The 20,384-nt window shown below is 36.1% G+C and overlaps 1 pseudogene; it reads left to right on the top strand.

Annotated features, from left to right (window-relative positions):
* The first annotated feature begins 1,699 nt into the window (after window positions 1-1,699).
* LOC149196191 (proline dehydrogenase 1, mitochondrial-like) lies at window positions 1,700-8,519 on the top strand (annotated as a pseudogene).
* The last annotated feature ends 11,865 nt before the right edge of the window (window positions 8,520-20,384 follow it).

Raw genomic sequence — 20,384 nt, 5'->3', positions numbered from 1 at the left:
TCTATTTATGGAATACGTTGTCCATATTAAAATGTTTTTTTATTATCAATATAGTTTTAAATACATATCAATATTATGTAATAATGCATAGTGAATTATTTTATTTATGACCTACATTGAATATTATTATTATTATTATTATTATTATTAAAATACCACATATCGATTTTATATTAATAATTGAATGAACTTCACATCTTTGTTTTATTAGGAAGTATGACTTAATTTACTTTTTATTACTTCTTCCTTCTAGGCATTCAAATATTTTTGCTATGATCAGCAAAAACACACACACACACACATGATGATGATGATGATGACTAAAGTCCACTAAGACCAAGGCGTCTATCGGATATTGAAATGTTGTCTATCGATTTCAATGAAGTTCATATTGAAATATATTAAGTAACATGGATAGTTAAACAATTTAATTTTGCATTGAAATATTTAGAAACAAAATATAAGAAAAGAAAAGAAAATTACTTTCACTCTCTAAACACTTACAGAAATATTTTATTTGTGATTGTTATAGTGATAGTGAAATGTTTTTACCATGTCTCCTTCATGTTTAATTTTTATTTTGAAAGGGACATGTGTCAACTTAACATTTAGCATATACAAAATTACACATTTCCCTTTTGACACAATGAGCATAGATGGAGTTAGACATCGCCCTCATACTACGTTGTAGAATGTGCCTCTCAACACAATAACATGGAGTAGGCCTAATAATTAAAAATATATGTTTTCTCTTAAAACACAATAGAAATAAAAGATAGAGTATGTAAACCAACATAGATTTTAATAATAAAATCACTACTCAAATTAAATATTTAAATATAAAAATTATTTTGAACAAAATATATACATTATCAATATTTTTACACTTAGGGTGTGGAGTATGCCCTAAAACTAGTTATCTTCCTCAGACGTAACGAAACAAGTTAACGACCCAAGACCCAGAGGCCTTTGGCAACAGTGAAAGTCTGCCCCCTTATGAACCACCAGGGTATTCTAGGTGAGGTGATTTTCCTTGAATAATGGTGATGAGTTAGCCTGAATTCGCGATTAGCATCGAGAGATGGTTGTTCTCACTGCTAGTTTGACTACTAAGTTATGATAGGTTTTCCCACTATGTAAAAAAAAAACAGAAAAAAAAAAATTCAATATTTTTACAAGAAAGGTGTTTCTTCATGGCAGTACTCTGTGGATGCCTTCACTTTTGAAGATATCCATGGCTCTCAATTTCTCACTCTGCCAAAGACTTCATACGCAAGATTCTCTGCAGAGACATCACCAGGAGACTCAACGCACAACAAGTCCTAGGTACCTATGTCCCTTCATTCCATCTTCTCTTCTCTCATTGAGCTCCATTCTATCAATTTCTTAAAAAGAAAAAAAATATAAATTGTGGAAAAAATGTAAAATCGACCCTTTATTAGAGGTGGAGGAATGTTGAAAGTTTAGTGGGCAATGATTGTAGAAGATTGTTGGATCTCCTCTCATACGTATGTTCATCCCTCATCTGATTAACCAATCTATTTTATTTGTCATCGAGATCATCATCAAATACAACAAAAATCTTGAATATAGATATTTAGAAGTGAATATTTATACAGTGGAGAGGATATAAATTGACATTTTGACAGACAACCGGTACTGAGAGTTGAGCCGGTTTTTGACCTAGCAAGTGCGGTGTATGCAGGTAAACAAAGGTGACATTTAGGCAGTTTCTGCGGTAAAGTTCCAAGGGGAGTGTTGAATCCTTCAGGTGGAGGGGGATATTTTAATATCATAATCTGAAGAGAATCATCCACTTACGAAGGTGGCAACACTGCCATCCTAACTTCACCCTGCCATGGAAAGCAGAGACTCTGCCAATTCTAGCCCCCTCAATTCCCACTCACCACACCTCCTCTGCGCCGTAATCTTTGAGTATCGCTGAGATAAACAACCTAAATTTAGCGGAGCAAAGGTTGTTTCATCTCTGCCAAGCCTGCGAAGCTATTTACCTTCCTTTGCTAATAGATGTAGAATACCAAACCGTTCAGCCTACTATTGATTACTTTACTTACAAAGAATTTTCTGAATTCAAAAATTGTTGAAAAACGGGCAGGGCACAAAATGCTTTGATACCCTATGAAAGAAACAGAGTAGGGCAGCGCTCTGATACTAATTGAAAGTCACAGAGCACAATGCTCAGATACAAAAAAATACAGACCTGTTTTGGAGATGAAAGCTCAGATTACTGATCAATAGCAAATCATAACTAATCAAATTTCACACATGACAAATTTACAGTCACAGCTTGACGCAGCAAACAGGGAGTTTTTTGGTACAGAAAAGGAAATTCAGCGATTGCGCAAAACAATTGTGTTGGGAATTTCTGATAATTCTAGAACAAAAAAAAAACTAACAGAGAATAATACTATGTTTCTTAACACAGAAGACAGAGTTTTTCACACACACAAAAACTTGTATTCATTAACAGGACTGACTGTTACAAAATTCTTCCTCTAACAGAGGGATTACAACATGACTGCCTCAATGGTAGCCTCAATCTGAACCACTGCTCTTTTCTCATCCTCTACAGGTCAAAAAAACACCATGGATCCTTGAGCTCCTCTGTTCTTCCTCACTCTGGGTCACGGGCTACCATTCAACAACTGTAATAAATTTACATTAATTCGCACCTTGATTAACGACTTGACAGGGGTATGGCAATGGTGGATTCATCAATGCAAGGGGTATGGCAAAGGACTGGCGCTGCAGTTGAAAGTAATATTTCAACACTCCCCTTTAATTTCAACTGCTAGGTTATCAGTCATACCCAGACATTCCCTCAAAAACTCAAAACTTTTATGCCCCAATGGTTTGGTCAGAATATCTGCAACCTGCGCCTGAGTTCTGCAGTGTTCTAAAACAATTTCTCCATTGTTTACCAATTCCCTGATGTAATGAAACTTTGTATCAATGTGTTTCGTTCTCTTGTGAAACACAGAATTGTTGGATAATGCAATAGCTGAACTATTGTCACAAAAAATCACAGTTCCTTTTGCTTGCTCTTGGCATAAACTCCTTAACATCCTTCTCATCCAAATTGCTTGACATGCTGCTACTGTAGCTGCCGCATATTCTGCCTCTGCTGTAGAGAACGCTACAATAGGCTGCTTTTTAGAATCCCATGAAATGGCTTCTAAACCCATGTGAAAAACATAACCGGATGTGCTTTTCTGATCATCTACACTTCCATCCCAATCACTATCAGTGTATCCAATTAAATCTGAACATTCTGAAGCAGTATATAAAATGACAAACCTTTTAGTACCTTTAACATACCTCATAATCCTTTTTGCTGCCTGCCAATGTGCTTCTTTTGGCCTCTCCATGAATCTGGAAATCAAACTAATAGCATGCATTATATCTGGCCTAGTTGCAGTCAAATACATGAGGCTTCCAACTATGCTCTTGCACAAACTAAGATCAAAATCCTTGTTGTTGTCCTCTTTGCTGAGTTTTAATCCCATCACTGTGGGAGTGATTGCTGCTTTGCTCTCCTGCATATAAAATCTTTCCAACGCTTCATTAACATATTTCGCTTGTGAGATAAAAATCCCATTTCCATTTTTTTATACTTCTATTCCTAAGAAGTATCTCAGCGAACCCATGTCAGTCATTTCAAATTCTTCTTTCATGACTGTTTTGAAATTTTAAATAAGGTAATCATCATTACCTGTGAAAATAACATCATCAACATATAACACAACAATTAGTATTTTACCATCCTTTTCTTTGATGTAGAGGGTGGTTTCTCCCTCACACTTTTCAAATCCATTTTCCAGTAGATAGGAATCTATCCTACTGTACCACGCTCTTGGTGCTTGCTTCAGCCCATAAAGAGCTTTCTTCAATCTGCACACTTTGTGCTCTTGGCCTTTCTTTTCATAGCCTAGAGGTTGTTCAATGTAAACCTCTTCCATTAACACTCCATTTAGGAATGTTGATTTCACGTCCATTTGGTAAACTTTCCACTTGTTTTGTGTTGTTATGGACAGCGCTGCTCTCACGGTTTCCATTCTAGCAACCGGTGCGAAAGTTTCCTCATAGTCTCTCCCATGCTACTGCTTATATCCTTTGACAACAAGTCTTGCCTTGTGTCTTTCTATTTTGCCTTCAGCATTACTCTTGGTCTTGTAGACCCATTTAACTCCAATGACTTCCTTTCCTTTTGGTAGTTCAACTAAATCCCATGTCTTGTTTCTTTCTATGGCATTGATCTCCTCATCCATAGCTTCTATCCATTTCCTATCTTTAATTGCTTCTTCGAAATAAACAGGGTCATCAACATGACAATATAAAGCAAACAAAGAGTTCATACTTTCATTTGTTGCCTCTTGTTCATAAATGTCACTTAAATTTCTGAACTTCTTACCTCTTTCATTTGGTGTACAAGTGCTTGAAGAAGCACTTGAATTTCCTCCTTGTGGTGTGCTTGGAGAAGCACTTTCATTTCTCCTCAATTGTGTCTCTCGCTGCCCTTGTGTTGGTGCTGTTGTTTGGGGATGTATTTCAGCCATCTCCTCATCATCTTCATCATGAGACAAAAAGTTTTTAACATTCACTGTTTTCTCTATGCTTCCATCCCAAGTTTCCTCCTCAATGAACTGAATATCTATACTCACAATAAGCTTCTTGGTGGATGGGGTATACAACCTATAAGCTTTGGATTCCTCACTATATCCAATGAAAATACATTTCTCCCCTTTTCTGTCCAATTTCTTCCTTAGTTGATCTGGAATGTGTGCATTAGCCACACATCCAAAAACTTTCATGTGGGTGACTCCTTGCTTTGTCCCACTCCATGCTTCCTCCGACACTCTATTCATGACTGCTTTTGTAGGGCATCTATTCAAAATATACGCTGCACAGTGTACAGCTTCAGCCCAATAATCATTTGGAAAATGCTTTGCCTTTAACATACTCCTCGCCATATCCATGATTGTCCTATTCTTCCTCTCGACAACTCCATTTTGCTGCAAAGTGTACCTAGTGGTAAACTGCTTATGAATTCCATTTTCTCTACAAAAACGTAGAAATTCTTTGGAGATATACTCACCTCCTCTATCAGATCTTAGAACTTTGATATGTAGCCCACTTTGGTTTTCTACAAGTGCTTTGAAATTGCAAAATCTTTCAAACACTTCACTTTTGTTCTTCAGGAAATAAACCCAAATTTTTCTAGTAAAATCATCAATAAATGTTAGCATATAGTGGCTGCTTGCAAGTGATGGAGTTTGCATCAATCCACATAAATCTGAGTGGACAATCTCTAAAGGTGCTTTTTCCCTTATGCTTTTCCCAGATGGAAAACTTTCTCTGTGTTGTTTCCCCAAGATACAACCTTCACAAAGGCTGTCTGGTTTCTCTATCAATGGTAATCCTCTTACCATTCCTTTTCTATTCAACAAGTTAATACCTCCAAAGTTGAGATGTGCAAATCTCAAGTGCCACAACCAATTTTCATCTTTTGGTTCGTTTTGGAAAGCCTCTTGTGTCACTGCTGCTATTTATTCTCCATTTTTTAAATCTGCTTTCATTCTGAGAGGGAACATCTTGTTCCTTGTCATCTTCACTTCAGCAATACATTGTTTGCTGGGTGTTTTATCCATGATGGTGCATACATCATCCACAAAGAAAACATTGTACCCCATTTGAATAAGCTATCAAATACTTATGAGGTTACATTTCATTCCAGGAACATAATAAACATCTGCTATGGTTTTCTTTTCACCTTTCCTTGCTAAGACATTTACTTCTCCTTTTCCCATAACATAAACTTTACTATCAGTCGCTAGTGTGACTTGTGACTTCACACTCTGATCTAACAAAGAAAACAAGGCTATGTTTCCTGTCATGTGGTTACTGCAACCGGAGTCTAGAAACCATACATCTTCACTCTTTTCTTCAACCATATTATAGGCTAAAAACAAATTATCTTGGCTAATATTTTCTCTATTGAAATTTGCACTAGTTCTATTACTCACATCATGCTGCTTCTTCCTACATTCATTTGCACAATGCCCATATTTTTTACAATAGTGACATTGGACATTGGATTTATCATACCTTTGTCCTTGAGCATGATGTTGTCCACTTTGTTGGTTGTTGCCCTGGCCTTGGTTTTGATTTGGATTGCTGCCTCTTCCTTGAGCATTTGTTGGACTGTTTCTTCCACCTTTGTTTTGGCTTCTGCCTTTTCCTCTCTTGTTTCCTCTACCTTGACCTCTTCCTCTTCCAAAGAACATCTGGGTATTAAAGGCATGCTATAGAGATGATTTTTCATTTCTACTCAATCTCTACTCATGTGTCATCAATAATGCATGTAGTTCATCAACTGAGAAGTTTGTGAGATCCTTTGTCTCTTCTATGGTGGTGACAATCACATCGAACCTTGAGGGTAGGATCCTCAATAGTTTCTCCACAATCCTCCTTTCTTCAAGAATCTCTCCATGAGACCTTATCTGTGTGACCAGACCAATCACATGTGTGAAGAATGAGTTAATATTATCAGACTCCTTCATGTAGAGAGTCTCAAAATCTCTCCTTAGCAACTGTAGTTTTGTTGTCTTCACTTTCTCCATGCCTTGATAGGATATCTTGAGAGTTTGCCATGCTTCTTTGGATCTCTTGACTGCTGCTATCCTTGGAAACACACTCTCATGCACTGCTTGATACAAAAAGTAGAGGGCTTTAGAATCCTTCTTCTTATTGCTCTTCAACAGTTCTTTCTTTGCCTGAGTTAAATTATTAAACTCATCTTCATCTACTGGTTCTTCAAAACCATCCCCAACAAATTCCCATAAGTCTTGGGAAGCAAGCAAAGCTCTCATAGTTATTGCCCAATAGTCATAGTTTTTTCCATTAAATTGTGGGAGCTGAGTATTACAGATACCTATGCTAGTGCTGGCTCCAGCCATTCTTACACTCTTAACTATGCTTCAAAATACTTGACTGTGTATTTAAAATAGCTGATTGTCCTCAATAGTAACACAAAAAAACTAACTTGAGAAATACCTTGGATTCTTTCTTGACTGAGTCTTCACTCTGCTGGAGAAGCTGCTGCAACAAGAAATCCTTCCTTCAGCTTCTTTGACACCTTCAAAGAGCCTAGACAGGCTCTGATACCATGTCGAAAAATGGGTAAGGCACAAAATGCTTTGATACTCTATGAAAGAAACAGAGCAGGGCAACGCTCTGATACTAATTGAAATTCACAGAGCACAACGCTCAGATACAAAACAATACAGACCTGTTTGGAGATGCAAGCTCAGATTACTGATCAACAACAAATCATAACTAATCAAATTTCACACATGACAAATTTATAGTCACAGCTTGATGCAGCAAACAAGGAATTGTTTGGAACAGAAAAGGAAATTCAACGATTGCACAAAACAATTGTGTTGGGAATTTCTGATAATTCCAGAACAAAAAAAAAAAACTAACAGAGAATAATACTCTGTTTCTTAACACGGAAGACAGAGTTTTTCCCACACACAAAAACTTGTATTCATTAACAGGACTGACTGTTACAAAATTCTTCCTCTAACAGAGGGATTACAACATGACTGCCTCAATGGTAGCCTCAATCTGAACCGTTGCTCTTTTCTCGTCCTCTACAGGTCAAAAAAACACCATGGATCCTTGAGCTCCTCTGTTCTTCCTCGCTCTGGGTCACGGGCTACCATTCAACAACCGTAATAAATTTACATTATTTCGCACCTTGATTAACGACTTGACAGGGGTATGGCAATAGTGGATTCATCAATGCAAGGGGTATGGCAAAGGATTGGCGCTGCAGTTGAAAGTAATATTTCAAAAAAATCGAGAGCCACTGGTGTATGGCACTTTACAAGCTTACTTGAAAGACTCATTGCCTCGTCTAATTGAGGCATCAAAATCGGCTAAGCAACAAAGAATTTCAATGGCTCTGAAACTTGTTCGAGATGCCTACATCACAAGATAAAATGTCGAGGCGAGGGAATTGGGCGCCCCTTCACCTATACATTCTCATATTTTAGACACACACAACTATTACAATGCCCACGCCACAGGCCACATTGCTATTAGAAAAGGCTACTAAGGGCGAAGCATCATTGGTACTAGCTACACACAATTTCGAGTCTAGTAAGCTTGTTCTTTCTACTTTCTTATTTTGTTAATAAGAGATTGTTAAATAATAAGTATTTGATTTATCCATTGGTAATGGCGGCGATTTGTCAGTAAAGTTGGCTGCTGCAAAGGCTGAAGAATTGGGGGTTGTGAGAAAAGTTCATGGTGGGTTACAATTCGCTCAAGAGAAGGGCATGGCAGACAGTCTATCGTTGGGTCTAGTGAAACCAGGATTTCAAGTGAGAAAATATGTTCCATTTGGACCCGAGGAGAAAGTGATCCCTTTTCTCATCAGAAGGGCTGAAGCAAATCGTGGAATGCTTGCTACATGCTTTCAGGGCATTTAGCTTATGAGGCAAATTATTTGATGTTAATTTATACTTTGGCTTATTTATTTATTTAATGACATTATCAACATCTCGTTAAGTTTGGATTCATTTAGCGTATGAGGCAAGTTATTTGATGTTAATTTATATTTTGGCATATTTATTTATTTAATGACATTATCAACATCTTGTTAAGTTTGCATTTATTTTGGCAGGACGGAGTTGAAACAGAGGTTCATAAGGCTACAATTTTGAATGTGAGATACGCAGTCCCACAACGACGGCAACAACATCGTTTTGTGGAGTAATATAGATAAATGCTCTTTCAAATGTGGTTGTGAAAAGTTATCCCTAGGTAAAACAAACATAGGTTTTGTGACATTACCTAATGTTTCAGACATGTTAGCATTGTTTTTATATTTGTACGCGGATATTTTGAAAACTTTGTGTTTCTATAAAGTATTGAAAATTTCACACCTTGATGACTTGGAAGACCTTCCTCTTATACTTTTATATATATATTACTTAAACTTTTGACTATATACTTTTATATATATACTTAAACTTTTAAAAAAACTTGTTAGTCTTTATATTAAGATTAGAAATATTTGCTTATATTTTTTTTTAATTTATTAAAAACATATTAAATTATAAAAAAAATCAAATTTTTGTATTTTAAATTATTTTATAAAATAAATATTTTTATTAAAAAAAATCAGAAATAAAAAAATTTGATATATATATATATATATATATATAATTTTTCGTTAAATTTTTAGAAAAAAATGAAAAATTGTTAGTCTTTATATTAAGATTAGAAATATTTGCTTATAATTTTTTAATTTATTAAAAATATATTAAATTATGGAAAAATTCAGTTTTTTTATTTTAAATTATTTTATAAAATAAATATTTTTATTAAGAAAATCAGAAATAAGAAATTTCGATAATTTTTTAAATAATTTTATATAACTTTCTATTTATGTATACTCATAGCATTTTTGACAGTGAGCTCGCCTAGTGGCGTGTATAATGTTCTCTTTCATCCTTTCCTTGTATTGATGTTTTCTTCTCCCCCATTAAAATTTGAATTTAAAGTTTAATACAAATAAAAATGCTATTTGATTTTATTGGGTTTATTTTCTAAATTCTAATTTCATTGGACTCACTCACATGAGATTGATGCTATATTTTAATTTCAACAATTCCGTTTAGATTTCTAAGATTTTATTTTAATTTCAACAATTCTGTTTAGATTTCTAAGATTTTATTTTAAATTTATATGGAAAATTCTAATAAATATACCAAACTTACCAGCTGTCGTTAATCTTTAAATTTATATTAAAAATTCTCATAAATATATTTAAATTTCAACAAACCGTAGTTAAAATAATGATCCTCATTTTGATGTCACAGATTAATGTGAAATTTTCCTTCAACATCTTATACATTGTTTTCTATTTATTAAAATTATTTACATTATGTAACTAAACACTAAATACACTATTATAATTACGAACAATATGAAAGCACATGCTCCATATAGCAAGTGTCCTCGAATCGGTGTGATGACCACAAAAGGGAACATTTGTACGGGATTTTATATTGACTCTGTGGTATTCAACCCCAGCCTTTCTCCCTTGCAAGTGGCTCTCGTTGCATTTCTTTGTCAAGATGGAGGAAACTATGAAGATATTATCCATGTTGTATTGGTAGAAATGTTGTACTTATGGAAAATAAAGGAGTTGTTGTTCAGCAAGGTGATACTATTAAACTTGGTCGGCATAAAATCTCCCCCAAATGCTCCTTTCATCTTTTAAGTTGTAAGATAAAATGATCTGATCACTCTTAGTCATTTGCAATAAAGATCAATCAATTGATTCTAAGATGGTTTTCCATGTCTTTTGTAAGACATCATAAAATTAGGCATGACAACTCATTTGTATATTCCATAAATCCAAACTTCGTGAGACATCTGTCCCAATATGTAATCAAGTCTTTTCACAAATGAGCACAATGCATTTTTTAATCGGTTATAGCTTTTTACAAATCAAATAAACTGAATATATATGGATGGATAGTATTGCCCTTCTCACATTTGAAGGGCATAACCAGAACTGATGTTTGACATCATAAATTTTTCATGATCATATTATTAATTTATATTATGGAGATCTCTTTTCCAGAGTAACAATTATAGCTCGTCTATATTAACATTTTAGGTTTCATCTCTATCATTATCATGATAATATCATTTTAATTATTATCGTTATGTTATTTTAATTTGTATTAACTTCATAAGTAAGTTATGAATGGGTTAAATATTAGATAATGGTATATTATTATATTTCTAAACAAGAAATTATTATGATTATATATATGGTTAATTTAGAGGTTAGTGGTTTAGAGTTAGGATGAGGGATTAGTGAGTTAGAAGTGAAGAGGATAACTTTTTTTTTAGAGTTAGTAACTTGTGGATTAAGATAATAGATTAAAATTTAGTGGGTTATTAGTTAATCATAGTTAAATATATAGAAACCACATTTAATTCTCAATTATGGTCAATGATCGACCATGTTCAATAATATAATTATAATAAATCATAGTAAATTATGGTTAAATATGATTTGAATATGGGTTTGAGTATGATATTATGTGGGTTAATCTATTAGTGGTTAGGTGAAGCCAAAGTTCTGGTCATATCAGTGTACATTTATGTTAGGGTGTAGTTGTTATGTATTTTATATTGCTGACAACATTTTTGCAGGAAATAGTTGCTATTGGTGAAGGCATAGCATATGTTGCAAATAGATTGTAACTGCCCTCCTCCCACGTCTACCCAAGTAATCGTCCAACTGGGGTAACACATGCGACGAGAGAGACCACTATAAGGGATTCAAACTCCTTGGTGACCTTAAAAAAATTGAATCAACGAAAACGCATCAATCATACGTTCCACATCAGCAACAACACCCCCAAGAGACATCCCAACCACTCACGCATGTTGCCCTTGGGTCCCACTACCTTTTAGACCTCTTGACCTTTGATAGCTCTCATGTTATGGGAATGTCAACGTCTAGGGACCTCTGGACACTCTTGCAGGCCTGCAAGCCAACATCCAAGGACTTTTCCCAGTAGACCTGTGTCAGCGTCCGTGGAATTCATGGCACTTTTCTGGCCCAAAATTCCGGACACTGCCAAAAACTTGTTGTAACTTTCAGAATCCATAAAAGACATGATGGAAAAGCCAATAAACCATAAAACAACCTCAGGATTAATCTTGACCATCCCTAATTGGGACTGACATTTTGTCAAACACTTAGCATCAATGCAACCTACAGGTTTAGGATGCAAGACACATCATGGATGACTGATAACACTTACGAAACATGACAAGCAGGATCACGACCTTCTCCATTGAACGGTTATAACATCAATTATGTATTGCATCCATCATCTTAACATTCACAAGTAAATACATGAAATCCCCATGACATAGACTAGTCAATTAACCATGCTTATAACGATTAAATCAACATATAAACAAATGCAAAAGTAAGAGAACTTAAGTTTCATTAGTCATAGGCAAATCCGACTAGGTTCGGGACTTCCACGTACCACCAAATCGTAGACATGGATGAACCAAATATTTCTTTTAGCCAGTCACCCTCATGCCATATTCCAAGCATGAATGTGGGATCTCATAGAAAACCAATCCAAAAAAAACCAAGGGATTCCAGAGGTTAAACCACCTCCACCCTCATTAAACCGTGATCACACCAAAACCGGTGCTCCAATCACAACCGCACTAAAATTGGAATGTCATTCGGAATCCATCACTATCCTTAAGGAATTTCCTGCCTCCTTGTCTCTCGGTCTTTACTACAATCCAATCTCAGATCACTAGGCCTTGTTACAGAGCATTTTGTCACTGTCCCTGTACTCCCCATTCCTTGATCCTGGAGAACCTCTACAGTGAACCCTACATGCTTTCCCTTCATGAAGAAACTCCCATTGTGTCCCTCTTCATGAGCAGAACAATTCCCTTTTGCACCATTTCCCCAAAATCTTTTGTTTTTCCCAGTTTACAAGACCGGCGCTAATGGCCCTTGTCCTCCTCGCGTCGATATGCAGGGATTAACATTGTCCCTAACATCGACACGAGCGATTGAGATTTGTTCCAGTCACGCAGGTCCTCTTATGGAAAGTTTTGTAAATAAAGAGCCAAAGCTTCCAGCTCTAGAAACTTTGTAATGGAAGTCTAGTAAATGGTTTCACCGGATGGGATCAAGGATGTCAGTTTGGGCTCATTTTCCCTATAAAGATGGAACTACCTCAAGAGATAAGACCTTCTCCCATGAGAAGAGGATCCATATCTCACCCATTCATGCTATATAAACCTCCCTTTTTCTCAAGCACAAGCTAGTGTTAATGTTGGTGTGCTAGTGCTAATTAAGTTTGGAGTAAACAACAAGCTATTCATAGTTGTAGCTCTCTAGTTGTGTGAGGGAGAAGTGCGAATTTGGTTTAGTGTGAAGCCTAAAGGGAAGAGCCTTAAAACTATCATTCTTGAGGCCATCATGGAATGCCAGCGGAAGTGTGTGGGAACCTGGTTTTGTCGGAGGAGAACAACAACGTCAAGACAATGGTTGTAATCTCTTCTTGATTCAATATATATGCAACCATCGATTGATTTCCTACAATATGTGTCATCTTACATGTTCATGGCTTAATGTTTCTTGACTTGTTAAGTAGGTTGGAGTACAATTTGTCTATTGTCACGATTGTTCTTTACTTGTTTCAGGTGTTTGAAGAAGGAAACGAGAGATAGCTGGAGCGAGCAAGCAAGGACATCATCAAACGAGATAAGCGTACTAAGAGGTAGGCCCTCTTAATTGTTTCTAACCTAAGGAAATATTCCATAGAATGTATCGATTGTGGCTAGACCCATTATCGGGCTAGAGGAATTTTTTGTGTCCGCACTTATAATTTTACTTCGCCAAATTGGCAACCATACGGGGAAGCCAATCCTTCTGTTTTTCTTGTTTGAGATTTCATGATTTTGCGTGAACTTTTCTAGTTCCACTTTTTCCATTTGGTTTTGTTTCTTTTCCTTTACTTACTGGTCTGAGTTTGAAATTCATAGTAGCAGATCTAGTCCTAGCTTTAATTTTTTTTTATTTTTTTCTTGGCTCCCTCGCTCAGCACGCTTAATTCGCTGACAGTTGCGGCGATCGGTGCGATATGATGAGAAAAAATTGCGTCGACCTCCCTCTAGCACTTGCTGTCAGTTATGCAATTACGTCGATGCCTATAAGTGAAGATTAGGGTTTGTCCCTAATCTTGGCTAGTGTGTTTTTCTCTCATGATTTCAACCCCATAAGCCTTTTAGACCGTTTTCTCCCTGACTAGAAAGCTTCTTTTCATTGGTTTTGTTTGCTTGTTGATTTGTCATCTTTCTGCTTGATTTCTTGGGTCATTAGGTGGTTAGTGGCACTAGGTCATCTAGATTGTCATCCACTCAGCTCATTGTCAACTTAGTGAGTCAAATTGTTGGTGTATTTACTCGCATTTCGTTTGCAGTCCTGTTACAGCTCTGACCTCCATTACACAAGTTTGAAACGTTTTTCGTTTTCTTGTCTAAACGTTTCTTTTCCGGGATGAATCACATTGCTTGTCTTGTTTTTGGTAAAGTTGATGCTTCATTATTCTGAACGAGTTTCTCTTTTTGTGTTTTCATTTCCTTGAAGAGCTAATTGTCTCGAAAACTTTTTCATTGAAGTGTTGTATGCGAAAAATTCATTTCAGCGTTTCATGAAAAAGTATGAAATTCTAGTTTGTTGCATCAGTATGCTACGGTAGTCAGCATCGTTAAAGACTAGGATTGCATTGGCATTTGAAACGAAAAAGAACTCTTTTTGCTTTTAGAAGGACTGTTAGAAATGTACTTGTCAGGAAATTAGGAATTGGAATGTATTTTTCATTAGTTTATTTTCTAAAAAGTGAAGTAGTGAAAATCATTTTGCTTTCAATTTCTTGGTTGTTTGCATTTTATTTTGTGTTTTCTACCCTCTCTAGTGAAGACAATTTATCGAATTGAAACGGACTTGTCTCATTTAGTTGCATTTAGGTTTTTTCGAGTCACATTGCTAAGGCCTAAAAACTGAGACATAACTCAAGATAAACTTTAAAATGAACTCAATTAACCTAAGGTGTATTTGAAATCTAACGATAATATCTAAAAGGTCTAGGCTAGAGACATGTTCTGGCGTCTTTAAACCTAGCAGTTGTTGTTAGCTTCAGCATTAGACAGCGCTAGTATGGATTTGTGCTCCCCGTACCATCGAGTATATAGCAGGAGACCCCTCTAGGCTATAATCCTTTATCCATAGGAAGCCAATTCGGCTGGCTTGCAAACGTGATACACCGAACACAACATTTGGGGAGATTGTCTGCCCGTACTTCTTGGTTCACTGGGAGGTATTCTACAGTTCATAGTTGCTTGGTAATCATTTTTACCTAGACCATCCAGAGCAGTCATTTGATCGTTTTGACTCATTAAACTTAAAAGATCATTCGAGCACTTTTCATTTCAATCTCGTTTCCAATCGAAAGCGATAGAGTCATCTTTGTTTCTTTCTCGACTCTTAAAAAATGAAAGAGCACCAGTCTATTTACACGTCTTAATAAATTGATTGCCCATGATCTGATAACATCCTGTTAGTATTTTCTAGACCAAACCATGAGTTTCCCTTAAAGAAAATTTTAAAGCCTTGAAGTTTATCTCTCTCTTTTCCTGTTAACTAAGACAAGGTCATCGTTGCTGAACCATCTGGTTCACCTAGTTCCTCTTCCTCTTCTCCGTCTGAAAGATTGCCTGAGGTGTTGTTTCCTGAATTACGAGAGTCACTCGAGGACCAAGGTGTCGAACTTGGAATACCTTAGTGTACTCTGAATAGGAAGTTCACCCTTGAACATGGAACCTTTCTATTTCAATGCCTCACAGTTGAGTTTTACCTTGCCTAGGAGCCATACCATACATATGAGTCAATCTACTCCTCTGATTGGTTACTCTTCTAGTAATATGGAGCATGAGTCGATGCCTTCTGCTTCATTGCATGATACCACATGGTGCTCATTAGTCATTTTGCCAAGTCACTCTTGTGTAGTGTTGTTATGTGTTCAAGGGAAGTCTCAACTTGTGTCGTCCATCTGCAATAACCTATTGACCTTTCTAAGTCAGCCATCCTTATGTCAGTTGTACTTCATCACTTCATGACTTCATCCATACATCACATCATCCTGCTTTGTTCTATGTCGATTGATGGGGGATACATCAAGGCCCTCCTTTGAGAGATCTTATCTTGTCGACTTCAGCTCATTATTTAGGAGCTTCATCTAGGAACCAGTAGTACTTTGGATCTTGTAGACCTTAGTGGCAGGCTTCCTCGTGATCGACTATGGGTTTACATCATTGGCTCCTAATTGGTCAAGTTCACCAGTGTTCAACATCAGATCATCTTTAGACTTAATGTATTTTAGGTACCTTGGGATCCATTTTACTTATTTATGGGTTCCCTCACATCTGTTACTGGATTACCTCATTGTCTGGTAATTAGGTGGTTTCTACCATGCTTGACATCAACTCATCTATTCGCATGATGAATATTCGTACCATTAGGGTTATGTTGAAGACCCTGGGTTAGGGTCATCTCACTCTTATATGGCATCCTTCCTAAGATGCATTGGAATTATGTAGTATTCATTACTTTAAGGACTATCTTCAGACACTTCTATGTTTTTCATGTGTCCATAGTTCTACGAATGTTACTGTGAAATATATCCAAATTGTATTTGTTGGTGGCTATGAAGTATTTATTGAGTCACATGGATCCATTTTTTATGCCTTTTGTGGCTATGTTCTAGCATTTCATGTCATGGATCCGTAGTGTATGTTATGGCATCCATCCTTAGTACTTCTTTATGACCAGGCATGGGTATGCCCGCCTTGAGGATGTTAACAACACATAAGAGACTTCGGCTTCAATGTCTTCCAATCCAAATTCTCGGCTTTGTCTCCTCACTCCTACTTTCACCTCTAATTTTTGTCATAATTTATTTTGGCCGTCATCTTCTCTTCTGACCTCATACATTAGGGGGCATATGTTATCAACCTATTTTTCTCCCTAGGTTTACTACCTCTAAGAAATTATGTTGATTGACCTTTTACTTAGGCCTTATAGCTTCTTTTTCCAGTCATGAAACCCAGTCACATGGATGATAACCTTGTGAGAGTGACTAAACCCTTTCAGTCACTCACAGAACCACCTTATGGGAGTGACTATAGTCTTTTCCCTTCGGTTATGTGCATGTGACTAGGAAATCCTTCAAGATTTTCATGGTTTCTAGGACGTCATTTGGACTCATCACTTATTTGAGTTAGCTAGGGCTTATCAATAAGAAGTTTGCATAACTTCTCATCCATATTGTACTCCTTCATATTTATATCCTTGCTGAGAGAGACAAAGCTTATGAGGGTTATGTTGCTGGAGTCCATATTTTTCCTATTATAGTGGGGAGACTCTGTCAATTTTTGGAGAGGATACCTGAGCAAAGGTATACTTGAACTTTGTTTTTGGATTAATAGAAATTCATGTTCCTTATCCATATCTACATGTTTGCAACAATACTTCTTATTATTTATATGATGTTTTGATCTAATGATCTGCCGAGGAAGATATCTTGTCATTACATGATCTGCCCCTATATCCAACAAAGCCTTGTATTACATGCATGATAAACATTGTATATACCCAACAAAGCCCTGTGTGCCACATGTATGGATATTTATTATAAAATGATATGAATATGATATTTAACCTCGAAATGGATTCATATGGACAAAATATTTACATCGTAAGAAGCCATAAAAAAAACTATAAAACCTTAAGAGAGCTTTTGAAGTAGACTATCCATGTTTATTTACAATATTATGAACAACTACACTTTTGGTTGGATCACACACGGAACTCTAACAATTCAATTAAAAAACATCTTAAAATATCAATATTTTTTTTTAAGTAATAAACTATTTATTTTTTATGACGGTTAAAAACGAAGAAGCTTCTTACAAAACAAATATTTATTTATATAATAATAATAAGTAATTGTTTTTTGTTAAGTGATATTAGTTTTGAGATAATTGGCACGCTTAAGCGATGGCTTGAGTAATCACAACTCAGGGGCATTTAAGCTGTCAAAATCACCAAGGGATCGCACCTGGCATGAGCCGCACCAGCCCTTAGCATGGCTAGATTTTTGTTCACAAAGTTTCAAACTAGTGACATTTTCACTAGTTTCACCTTCACTTGCTACTGTAAAGTTGCCTCTCGACTCCACATCTTTACAGAAGATTGGTTTGATAAGGTTTATGGAAAAGCCCTCTCCTACTGGTATTATGATTGCTCGCGGATGATATGTCCACATGGCGATCTCAACTCATAATCCACTAGCTCCTCCGTGTCCAATTTCATTCCTATGCCAACTGATTTGTAAGCTACGCGTGACCTAATAGCAATTCATGAAAAACCCACATGTCATTCACAAAAAAAAAGACCCCGAAAAACTTCAGACCCATCAAGTTTAGTGACTCTTTTATTCTTTGATTAATGATAGAGAAATTTATAAACTTAAATCAATGAAATGTTTTATTATATTACTGTATGAGTGAATTTATAATAATTAAAATTTAATTATACTCATTGATTAAAAAAAAAAAAACTTAACTATAAATTAAATTTAAATTATTTAATTGCCTACCGAGCATAGAGCAGACAGTGCCAAGGTGTTTTGTTAAGGCATTGGGCTGGTTGCTAGGGAGGCTAGAAACTGAACATTTTTTAGGGTAAACGCTGGTGGAATTAAGACTTCCTAGTTAAGCTTGAGAGGAGAGACCACATACCTTTTTGGCTTCATTGGGAAGAGAGTGAAACTTGTCAAAGTAGAGGAGACTTCTTGTTGGACCCTGGGAGGAGCTTGTACAGCGTCAAGGCATAGGTTGTAAAGTTCTTCTTTGATTTGAATTAATACAATCAGATTCATTTTTCTCAACAAATTGTCTTGTGTAATTTGTTTCATGAATTCCTTGACTTTCATGTTAAATATGTTTTATGATATTGGCTTTTCAAGTGCTATTTAATTTGTTTGCTTGTTTGTGTTTGCAGATTTGAAAAAAGGGAGCTCATTTGGATCGAAGGAGCGAGGCTTCCACAAACTTGCATTGGACCCAAGGTAGGCCTAAAACACTTGTTTGCCTTTGTTTATAAATGCATATTTAGAGAAAGATAGTTTATGATTGGCTTGCTTGTCATTAGGTCACTTTAGATTCTAGGAAGGTCTATCTTGTCCGCAAGATCGACTCATTTCGTGTGACAGGGGGGAATGGCAATTTACTTCATGTATGGGACAAAAGAATGTCATCCTCTAATGTTGCAACTCAGTATCTTCACCAGCTTGATGAGAATTGTGCTGCAGTAAAAGCCCTGGCATGGTGCCCTTTTCGGAGCGATCGTTTGGCATCTGGTGGAGGTTGCGTTGGCCGCTACATTAAGTTTGGAATACTCATACAGGAGCTTTCCTAAATACCATTGACACTCACTCTCAAGTTTTCTCATTATTATGGAATAAGCATGAGCATGAGCTATTGAGTTCACATTGATTTAGCCAGAACCAACTGACCTTATGGAAATATCCATCTATGGTTAATATAGCAGAGCTTACTGGTCACACGTCTAGAGTACTACATCTGGCAGAGGTATTCATTCTATTGATCTATCACTAAATGGGTTTGTGCTAATAGTCTTAGCCTTTTTGCTGACAGTCTTTCCTTTGTTTTGTATTTTCAGAGTCCAGATGGGTACACTATTGCATCGGCTACAGGAGATGAGACTCTTAGGTTTTGGCAAGTATTTGGAGCTCCTGATACCTTAAAGAGGACCAAGAGTAAAGATGCGGCTGGTGATTTTAACATGTATCTCACGCATATCCGTTAAGAAGATTTTCCTCCTTCAGGAATGGGCACAGGGGTATTATCTAATCACATGGATTTAGCCAGAACCAGCTGACAGTCTTAGCCTTTTTGATGACAGTCTTAGCCTTTTTGCTAACAATATTTGCTTTGTTTTTTATTTTCAAAGTCTAGATGGGTACACTGTTGCATCGGCTGTAGGAGATGAGACTATTATGTTTTGGAAAGTCTTTGGAGCTCTTGATACCTTAAAGAAGACCAAGAGTAAAGATGCGGTTGGTGCTTTTAACATGTATCTCACGCATATCCGTTAAGCAGATTTTCCTCCTTTAGGAATGAGAATAGGGGTATTATCTGCTCTCATGGGTTTATCCAAAACCAGCTGACCTTATGGAAATATCCATATATGGTTAAGATAAGAGAGATTTACAGGTCACACGTCTAGAGTTTTGCATCTCGGAGAGGTATTCATTCTATTGATCTATCGCTAAATGGTTTTTGTGTTGAAATTCTTTGTTTTTGTGCTAACAGACTTTCCTTTGTTTTTGTGTTGACACAATGACAATATTTCCTTTGTATTTGGTAAGTCTTTGGAGCTCTTGATACCTTAAAGAAGACCAAGAGTAAAGATGTGGTTGGTGCTTTAAACATGTATTTCAAGCAGATTCGTTAAGAAGATTTTCCTCTTCAGGAATGAGCACATGGGTATTATCTGCGGTATAATAATAATTTCTTGCATTCAAAATATTATAAATAAAGAATATATTGTAAGCCTATCTTGTTTAAAATAATTGTTTTTCCTTCTTTATACCAGTTTTGTAACCATTTATGAACTCATTTTTAGTGTATCAAGAGGTTTG

The sequence above is a fragment of the Pinus tabuliformis genome, chromosome 2_2 (assembly GCF_031772625.1).
Source record: "Pinus tabuliformis cultivar Carrire ecotype Pingquan chromosome 2_2, CPIR1, whole genome shotgun sequence".
Lineage (NCBI taxonomy): Eukaryota > Viridiplantae > Streptophyta > Pinopsida > Pinales > Pinaceae > Pinus > Pinus tabuliformis.
This window is presented reverse-complemented; position numbering and strand designations above follow the sequence as displayed.